Source organism: Molossus molossus, unplaced genomic scaffold, assembly GCF_014108415.1.
Source record: "Molossus molossus isolate mMolMol1 unplaced genomic scaffold, mMolMol1.p scaffold_m16_p_10, whole genome shotgun sequence".
Lineage (NCBI taxonomy): Eukaryota > Metazoa > Chordata > Mammalia > Chiroptera > Molossidae > Molossus > Molossus molossus.
This window is the reverse complement of record NW_023425345.1, coordinates 63509101-63519446: the sequence shown is the minus strand read 5'-3', so window position 1 is coordinate 63519446 and position 10346 is coordinate 63509101. Positions and strand designations below refer to the sequence as shown.

The window sequence follows — 10346 nt, the reverse complement described above, 5'->3', positions numbered from 1 at the left end:
CTTTATTGTTGAAAGTATTACAGATGTTCCCCTTAGAAGGTCCCCCTCTTAATGGGGCTGTCAGCCTTACCCAGACCGAAAGCATCAAAATGTGGCTATGACAGAAAGATACAAGGCCTGGATCACTGAGATGAAGAATAAGAAACAGAATCATCTTTCAGAAGCTGCCAAGGTGAGAGTGGGTGGACCAGGAAGGAGAGACCAGGAAGGCTCATAAAGCCCGTACCACTGTGCCCAAAACTAGGGTCATGTGCCCAGTGACATTTATAAGATGACGAGAAGGAAAACTGATTTCTGTGCCCAAAGATGCTTGGTAATCCAGGATAAAAATAAGTACATCTCACCTAAATTCAGGATGATAGTTCGTGTAACCAACAGAGATATCATTTGTCAGATTGCTTTTGCCCATATAGAAGGAAATATGATAGTTTGTGCAGCCTATGCTCATGAACTCCCAGAGTATAGTGTGAAGGTGGGCCTGACACATTTTACCGCAGTATGTTGTACTGGCCAGCTGCTGGCCCGCAGGCTTCTCCGTAGGTTTGGCATGGACAGGGTCTGTGAAGACCAGGTGGAGGTGATGAATACAATGTGGGGACCACTGATGGTCAACCTGGTGCCTTCACCTGCTATTTGAATGCAGGTCTTGCCAGAACTACTGCTGGAAATAAAGTTTTTGGGGCCCTAAAGTGAGCTGTGGATGGAGGCGTGTCTATCCCTCACAGTACCAAACGATTCCCTGGTTATGATTCAAAAAGCAAGGGATTCAAGGCAGAAGTACGTCGGAAGCACATCATGGGTCAGAGCGTTGCAGATCATATGCGTTATCTAATGGAAGAAGACGAAGATGCTCACCAGAGACAATTCTGTCAGTACATAAAGAACAACGTAGCTCCAGACATGGAGGAGGTGTGTAAGAAAGCTCATGCTGCTATACGACAGAAGCCAGCCTATGAGAAGAAGCCTAAGAAAGAAGTTAAAAAGAAGAGGTTAAACCGTCCCGAAATGTGTCTTTCCCAGAAGAAAGATGGGGTAGCTCAGGAGAAGGCAAGTTCCTCAGAGCTCAGAAACGGCTGCTGGGAGCTAGTAAACCAAACCACAACTTTCTACAGAGATTTTTCAAATAGACAATAAACATAAAATGTGTGAACTTTACTAAATGTAAGTTATACATCAGTGAAACAGCAGCAGCAGCAGCAACAGCAAATAAACAGACATTCAAATTCCATGATTTGAAGAGGGGGAGATTTGTAAGGAGAAAGACATGTAATTTCAACAAATTAGGCAGTGAAAACTTCATTCACCAAGAATTTCTAATCACACATAGGTAGTGGCTCTGGTTGGATCTCAGGGATTCTTACTCAGTCTGACTTCTCCCTTCCCTAATCCTCATTGTCTATATTTATTTCAAGAGATATAATGGAATTTTGTTTTAATTGTAATTTCTATGTATTGTTATAAAAGTTAGAGAAATCAAACTCTGAATGCCTCACTTTCCTAAGTTGGGAACTTATAGCTCCAATCCAGACCCTTTTTTCCGAGCTGAAGGAACTCAGGATCCATCTGCCTACAGGGCATACTCGCTTGGGATCTCAGACACATGTTCCAGATTGGATTTGTCATCCATCTCCTACCTGCCCTGTCCTCCTCCAAGTTTATCTGCCATCCCGCATTCCTCACAATTGGCCTACGAGAAACCCCCAAATCAAGCCAGCTTTTCCCCTCTACCTTACATCATCCCCATCCAAGCAATCAAAACATTCTGCCAATTCTAACCCCTTGCTGTCTTTCATCTGTCTCCTCCTCTGTGTATCTCCTGCATTTTTCTGTCTCAGCCTCTCATCATTTCTCTGTAGACTGTAATTGCAATTTCTCAAGGAATGATTTGTAGTCCACAGTCCTTCTAAGAGATCATGAATTGATAAAAAAAAAAAAAAAATGAAAGCTTTTTTCTCTATGTTTATGGACTAATGATGTACAATTTCATATATTTTCATTTGTACATGCAACAAAGAATTGTTAATAACCACCTAAGTGAATTGCTAAGGATTACTGAGATTTTGTATTATTAAATTAAAATGAGATATTGGTAGGATTTATTAGTTAAACTCCATTCTACAAAGAAGTCTGGCCGAATGCAATGTTACTGCACATACATAGTTGAAATTACCCTAATTTTCAAAAAGGATGCCTGTTACCAGTATCATGGTTTTCAGTTCCTGCTTTTTAATGCTTTTTAATTCTAACTTCCCATAAATATAGATTTATACCATGGTGAATTAGGTTTATAGTTATTCTTAAAGACCTATATACATTTTGATTCAAATATTAACCATTCACAACTCTAGTGCTAGAGTAGATGTATATGTAATCCCACCAAACCTTGGTTTAAGAAAATGACGTTTCATTGCAATGACTCATTACTTTTACCTCAGGGAAGTGGCAATGGTAGAGTAAAGTGGCTTATAGGATCATGTCTTCCCCCGAAAAGTGGACCACAGTCAAGAGTTTGAAGATCGCCCTGGCCAGTTTGGCTCAGCGGTTAGAGCGTCGGCCTGCGGTCCAGAGAGACCGGGGTTCAGTTCCTTCTCAGGGTGCATACCTCGGTTGCAGTTTGTCCCTGGCCCTGGTTGGGTGGCAGCCACTCGATGTGTCCCTTTCATGTCGATGTTTCTCTCTCTCTCTCTCCCACTCTATCTGAACAAAAATGGAAAAATATCCTCGGCTGAGGATAAAAAAAAAAAAGAGTTTGAAGATCACTTCTTTATTAATCATCTTGCCTTTAATTCCTGCCTGCCTTCTGCAATCACACACACACACACAATCACTTTAGACTGTACTACCAAAGGGTGATTTTTTTTTTATCCTCACCTGAGGACATTTTTCCATTTTTTTGTTCAGATAGAGTGGAAGGGAGAGAGAGAGAGAAACATCAACGTGAAAGAGACACATCGAGTGTTTGCCACACACATGACTTCTCTTCCTGGCACTGGAACCCTGAGCAGGGCACCTGGTGTGGGGCGGGGACCCCTCAGTCCTCAGGAAGGACCTTCCCAGCTGAGGTGTCCTCCTGATTTTTATCCGCCACATGTGGGTGTGGGACCAGCCCGTCCGCCTCCGCCCTCCTACCAGTCTGGATGTGGCTGCTGCTTTAATTCCGTAGTTGTAGGACTTCCATTCAGCTTGATTTCAGGCAGTTTTGAATGATGGTTGTTCTGTAGTTTAGTTGTAACTTCGATGTGGTTGTGGAAGGACCCGAAAACACGTTTACCTACGCCACCATCTTGACCGGAAGTAGAATGACCCTTAATTTGGATTTTTCTCATGATTAGACTAGGGTTATGTGTTTCTAGGAGAAACATATCATATCATATCTAGGATACAAACTATCAACATAATGTATCACTGTTGGCATTGACCTTGGTCACATGGCTGAGGCAGTGTTTATTAGATTTTCCCACTGTAAAGTCACTCTTCGCCACCTTTTCTATACTGTGCTGTTTGGAAGAAGTCACTATGCACAGTCCACAGTTAAGGAGTTGAGAGTTATACTCCACTTCCTTGAGGGCATAGTGTCTACATACATTACTTGGAATTTTTTTTTACATGGAGATTTGTCTATTCTCCCTCTATTTTATTTTTAAATATGTTTTACCTCTATTTGAAATGCTGGAATAACAGAACAATCCCAAAATTTCAATGGCTTCACTCATGCTTTATTTCTTGCCCATGCCACAATGACTATCATGGTTCAGCAAGTGGTCGGCTCCACATGTCTCTCAGGCACCCAGGCTGATACAGGTTCCACCAGCGGGTAACTACACCTTCTGATACATCCAATTTCACCAGTTGCCAAGGCAGACAAAGAGCAGTGGAGTATTTTGCACTAGCAATTAAATGCTTCAGCTTAGAAGTGACACAAGTCATTTCTAGCTATAGCTCATTGTTCAGATTTAGTCACATAGCTCTGCCTGACTATAAGGGAGTGGGGAATGTAATCCACCCCTGTGCCTGGAAGGAGGGAAACCCAGACATGGGTGTGCACTGAAGTCTCTACCACAAGTCTCCTACCCCAGCTGCCTACCAAACAAAATTCTATTGTTCTTCCAGTCTTCATTCAGCTGAAATGCTGTGAAGCCTTCACTCTTTCTTTCCTACAGAATTAGGGTTCCCTCCATGCTCCATCAGCACTTTGTAAAGACCAAGGTTATAGCAACTATTACATTGGATAGTAATTGTTGATTTGCATGTCTTGTAGGGAAAACAATCATGCTTTTTCACTTTGGGATCATCCTCAACATTAATACAGTGTCTCTTACATAGAAGATAGTCAATCAGCCCTGGCCGGTTTGGCTCAGCGGTTAGAGCGTTGGCCTGCGGTCTGGAGAGACCCGGGTTCGGTTCCCGCTAAGGGCACGTACCTTGGTTGCAGTTTGTCCCCAGCCCTGGTGGGGTCGTGTGGGTGGCAACCACTCGATGTGTCGCTTTCACATCGTTTCTCTCTCTCTCTCTCCCTCTCACTCTATCTGAACAAAATATCAAAAAAAAAAGAAGATAGTCAATCAACTTTTTTTTTACTTATTGAATTAATTAATGGACAAATTACTAAACTTTATAGCCAGGTGTTACAGAAGACCTTCTTCCATAATACAATTACTCATATATAATTTCTTGGCAATTGAAGTAGAAAAAAATTTTCCCCTGCTAAGTTTAAATCAAGTGTTGAATTATACATTCAAAAACGTTTTACGTACATTGTATTAAGGAATCCTGTGTCTTGAACGTGTGATCTTATTTCTAATTCATTCCAGAAGTCTAAGTTAACTTCGTTAAAAAATTATCCTCTCTTTTTTTAAAAGTCTAGGCTATCCTGTGCAATTGTTTTCTGATATTTGAGAAGTGCTTCCTTCCACAATTTGTGGTTGGTTTTTATATGTAACTTTGCTTTACTTTCTTGCATCATTTGTAATGTCAGAGTCCTATTTTAACACAAGTGGTCAAGAGAAGAGAGCAACTCCTTAATTGTAGGTGAAATGCATTTTTTACTTCATGACTTTAGCAATTTTGTTGAGTGTCTACATCTGAGTGTGCTTCTCACTGAAAAAGCAGAGGAGTAGCTTGAGCAGAGTGTAAGCCTCAAAGAGCTCATAGTGATGAACATAAGGACATTATGACAGTAAACCACAGCAATAGACAATAAAGTCTTAGATGACATGTGATTGATGTGTGTTCTAAATGCTGAGTTCTCTGTGTTCAAGGCCAGCATGGTCTAGGTGCAGAGAGCATTGGTGGGGAGAAAACTGGAGATAAGGAGACTACTTAGAAAGCCATGTCAATAGTCCCGTCATGAAATTCAGGTCTAAACAAATCCCATACACCACAGTACACAGATGATATCCAACTTGCAATGTGATTGCATTTTTTTAATATACGGAAGATAGTTTAAATGTCATTTTGCAATTTTTGAGTATTTAGGTTTATTTCACTCCCAAAATCAGTACTCATGTGTATATGTGTCTATGTGTGTAAACTTTCCTATTTCAGAACATAATGCATTTTTTAAAAAGAAACAAACATTCATTTATTTTTTTGAAAGCAGTTAATTTACCCGTCTATATTTTTATAACACTGCTAATTTACTAAGTTACTCTTTAGTTGAAAATTATCTTGAATCAGCTGTCAAATAAACTATTTTACAAAATAAATGTTTGAGAAACTGGTACCGGTCCCCGTCATCTTTGGGTCAGGTCATTGTGAGACCTGTGTGTAAATGGCGCTATGTTTGTGAGTCCAGTTCCTAGTCGACAGAGTTGGAAATAGACTATTCCTAGGCCAGCAATCAGTCACCTCACAAAGGTATAATACTGACCTGAGGTGGTGGGAGGGGGAAAGGGAAGGGTTAAGAAGATATTGTGGCTACAATCAACACAACTTGACATGATGCCAAAGAGAGAATAGCATCATCTTCAATGAAATGTGTACATATAAATTATTGCTAATGAGAAATTAAGCGTATTACCCGGCTGGTGTGACTCAGTGGTTGAGCATCAACCCATGCACCAAGAGGTCACCGGTTCGATTCCCGGTCAGGGCACATGCCCAGTTGTGGGTCCGATCCCCAGTGGGGGTCATGCAGAAGGTGACCAGTCTACGTTCTCTCTCATCAATGTTTCTATCTCTCTCCTTTTCCCTTCCTCTCTCTCTAAAACCAATAGAGAAAAAAAATTAAAAAGAAATTAAGCATATTATCTTATTTGTTTGCTAAGGATAAAAAAAAAGTTTCTGTTTGTTGAGAGGGAGAAAATACAACCTAAATATATTATCTTATTCCCCTATTTTCAACCATTTCTTCTCTCCTCCAATATTTTGTGATGTTATCAAGCTAATTTAAAGATTGAAATGAGTAATTTCTAGTTCAATGAAAGGTAATTTATGAATATACAGTTGCACTGGCACAAATGAAAAGAGCATAGAGAAACTTACACCCACAGATCTTACCTAATACAAAAATGAAATCCGAAAACTTCTGAAAAGAGGAAATTAAAACGGGAACATTTCCATCTCTTTGCAAACAAAATTACATTTCATCACATGTTTGAAAAATCTGTTAGCTGTTTCATTATGGTTTCTCAATGTTGAATGTCCAATTATTGTGCAAATTAAGAAGGGATTTTGTAACTTGACCAAAGTGGGAAGGAAAATATTTGTTTATAATGTGCGAAGGGGAAGTGAGATCCAGCCAAAATTCTAATCCTGGAAGCTTAAAGATAACATAAATAATAAAGTATTCAGAAAGTATTCACAAAGAAATCAAAAGCCATCCGGAATCACTTTATCAGTTGCTTGCACACCAAGCATATTGATTTTTTAAATAGTCTCTAATTGCTCAATGGCATTGCCCGGTGTTAGACCAACCTCTTAGAGAAAACTCACACTTTTAAAAATATATATATGTTTTTATTGATTTTTAGAGAGAGAAGAAGAGAAAGGGAGAGGAAGATAGAAACACAGATGAGAGAAACATCGATGGGCTGTTTCCCACATGCCCCTGCTGCATGTGCCCTGACCGGGAATCAACTAGCCACTCCTGGGTGCATGGGAAGATGCTCAACCACTGAGCCACACCGGCCGGGCAGAACACTCACTCTTTTAAAATAAATATATTAAAAAGGGGTTGCCCAACTATATCAGGAATTAAAATCAGACAAGAGGTAGGCAAAGAAGTTATAGTATGTAAATAGAATGTCTTCTCTTTCACTTCAATTTTACAAGCTAATGTGGTGCACTGAGGAGACTCTGGAATGGCCCTGAATCTGAACCCCAGCTCTGCCGCTTACTAGGTTATATTTCTGTGGGCAGATAACTCTTCTTCTTGGGGACATATGTTTTTTCATCTGTAAATGAAAATAATACCTATCTATGAGACCCCTGTAAGAATTATAGGTAATATTTGTTTGTTTGTTTGTTTGTTTGTTTATTTATTTATTGTTAATCCTCACTCAAGGATATTTTTTTCTATTGATGTTTAGAGAGAGGAGGCAGGAGGGAGGGAGAGAGAGAGAGAGAGAGACTTTGATGTGAGGGATCAACATTAATTGGTTGCCTCCCATACATGCCCCAATGGGGGACTGAACCCACAGCCTAGGCATGTGCCCTCATGGGGAATAGAACTGGCTACCTTTTCGTGTACAGGAAATGCCCCAGCCAACTAAGCCACACTGGCCAGGCTACTTGTCCCTTCTCTAGCAGCAGTCCCTGAATCCAATCTAGGGTGATTTAAAATAATTTTTAAATCCTGTTACTCTCCAGTTTCATATTTATGAATAGTTTCCCATTGTCTTGGGGATTATGTCTCAAATCACTCTGCCCTGCTCACCCCCCAACCTCATTTCTCTTTGCCAGTTTTGACCCAACAGCCTAGCACTTCTTACAGTGTCTGCTCGGCATATTGAGGAGTGAAGGCAGAGCAGAGGGTGAGCGCAGGGCTAACGCCAGCAGGCGTGACGTAGCTAACTGGTGGGGAAGCGCATGCAGATTTTCCAGGCTAGGACTGGTCAGTGGGCTTAGTGCTTGAGTGGTAGTTTTCAAACACGGTTACATATAGCTCTTGCAAGAGACTCAGTAGCACAGTATTGGTTGGCACTATAGTAGAAATAATTCCTCTGGTGTATGTTAAATCATATTATTTTCTCTCAGTATGAATCAGTTACCTGACTCAAAACACAACAACAGCAAGACCATAGAGTAAAGTAAATGCACAAGTTAAATGATCTCTGGATTTTGGATGGTGTTAGGAGACTCAGGAAATCAATTGTCTTGCTATTTTGCAAAAAGCAGGAGTTTAAAGTACAGGGATATTGAGAGCCAAAAGAACAGAAAGTGATCACTAATGCTTGGGGGGAAATACACTGGTCTGTATTAGGCAGACCCCAATTATTTACTATTTGCCAGCATCCCATGCATTCCAGGGACCAAGAGAATTTTGCCTTCAGATGGGGGTCAAGCCCTGCTCCTGAGGCAGGAAATGTTCCCACCAGAAGTCACTCTGACCCTCGGCCAGGCTGCTGAAGTTGCAGGGAGCAGCTGCCCGAGTGCTGGTCTTGTTTCCAAGGCTGTTACACAGCTAGGTGAAGGGCAACAGCTCCACTAGTTGAGTGAGGAATGACTTCAACTTGACCTCTTAGCGCCTGGAGAGCTAGAAGGTGTTTTCCTCCTCTACCCTCGTCCCCTACCCTCCCAACTCACCCACCCCTGCGTATTCTCCCAGGAGCCCTGCTGCCAAACTCCACAGGGACGGGATCAGCACAGCGGCCCTGACCACGGTGTCCCAAGGTTCTCAATGGCTCCAAGGAAACGACACTGCTTCACTGGCAAGTGATTATTTCTGCTCTTTGATGAAACCCATGCCAATGCCTCTTTCCATTAATACAATGTTGATCTACCAGTGTCTGTTACCTTAGAAGCCCTTTTCTTTGGTACAGTTTCCTTGTCCCCCATACACTAACACACAGATATTTTAGTTATTCAGTGCTAATAGAGAAAACAGGATTGCAGAAACAACCACAAATAGTGATGGCATACATTATTGTGAAAAAGACTATGAAGACAGAGAGGTCTGTCCCAATTGTCGGTCACTGAAACCAGAACACTAGGCTTAACTCCGGGGTTAATGGTGACCTGAATCATGGAACCAGAGTCATGTTCAGGAAACTAGTTTTATCGCGAGGGCTGCCAGGATCCATCCTATGTCCCACTCTCCAGTCACATTCTAATCAGAGCAGGCAAGTCTAACTCTGATAGTCTAGATCAACAGTGTAGTGGGTATAAATTTGCTATACCATACATGGGTGCAAAAACATCATTTTTGCCCTGGCTAGTTTTGCTCAGCGGTTAGAGCGTTGGCCTGCGGTCTGGAGAGACCCGGGTTCAGTTCCCCCTAAGGGCATGTACCTCGGTTGCAGTTTGTCCCTGGCCCTGGTTGGGTCGTGTGGGTGGCAGCCACTCGATGTGTCCCTTTCACGTTGATGTTTCTCTCTCTCTCTCTCTCCCTCTCACTCTATCTGAACAAAATATCAAAAAATGTTCTTAGGCGAGGATAATAAATAAATACCAAAAAACCCCTTCATTTTGCTTTATTTTTCTAAATCAAACAAAATGTATCTCGAAGCCCCACTTCCCTGAGTGGTGAGGCAATAAGGTTTTTTTTTAGCTTCTTTAGCTGATCCATTTTTAACACACATGGAACTGCCTTGGAGCTTCCAAGCACCTCAAGAAACTACAAAGTCCGGAAAACTTGGGGAAGACCGTAGAACGTCAGTACATCGTGGGCATACCTGAGATGGTCATACAGAAGTCAGTGCCCAAGCTGACGTGGTTCATTCAAGGCAAGCTCCTTTCCCGAGATTCACTGGCTCCCAAGGCAGGGCAATGAACATTGACTTTTCCCAGCAATTACATGCCATCCAGGAGACTCCTTGGCATTGCTCTGGGCCCCACATGGAAATGGGATGCAGGGCCCTGACACCCTTTGAACCAGGAAGTTCAAAGATCTGTCATCTTAGATTTGGCCAAATTGGCCTCCTCAGTACCCACTGCCTCAGTGAATCTCCTCCCCAGTTTATCTTCCCCACCAAAAGAAAGCCTGCATGAGATGTAGTGTTGCAGGAGCTTGGCAACTTGTGTTTCATTCCAAGAACTATAAATGCTATTCTTGTAAGAGCTTTTGTTAGTCTTTTTTAAAAATTAATTATGCAATAAAAATGATTCTATCAAAACAGCATTGTACTGAGATCATTCTCTCAAGTTACTTTGTTGTTGTTAATTCTCACCCGAGGATATTTTTCCAT

General features: G+C 41.5%; 1 pseudogene; it reads left to right on the top strand.

Annotated features, from left to right (window-relative positions):
- The first annotated feature begins 221 nt into the window (after positions 1–221).
- On the top strand, positions 222–1134 carry LOC118623725 (annotated as a pseudogene).
- Positions 1135–10346: the final 9212 nt, after the last annotated feature.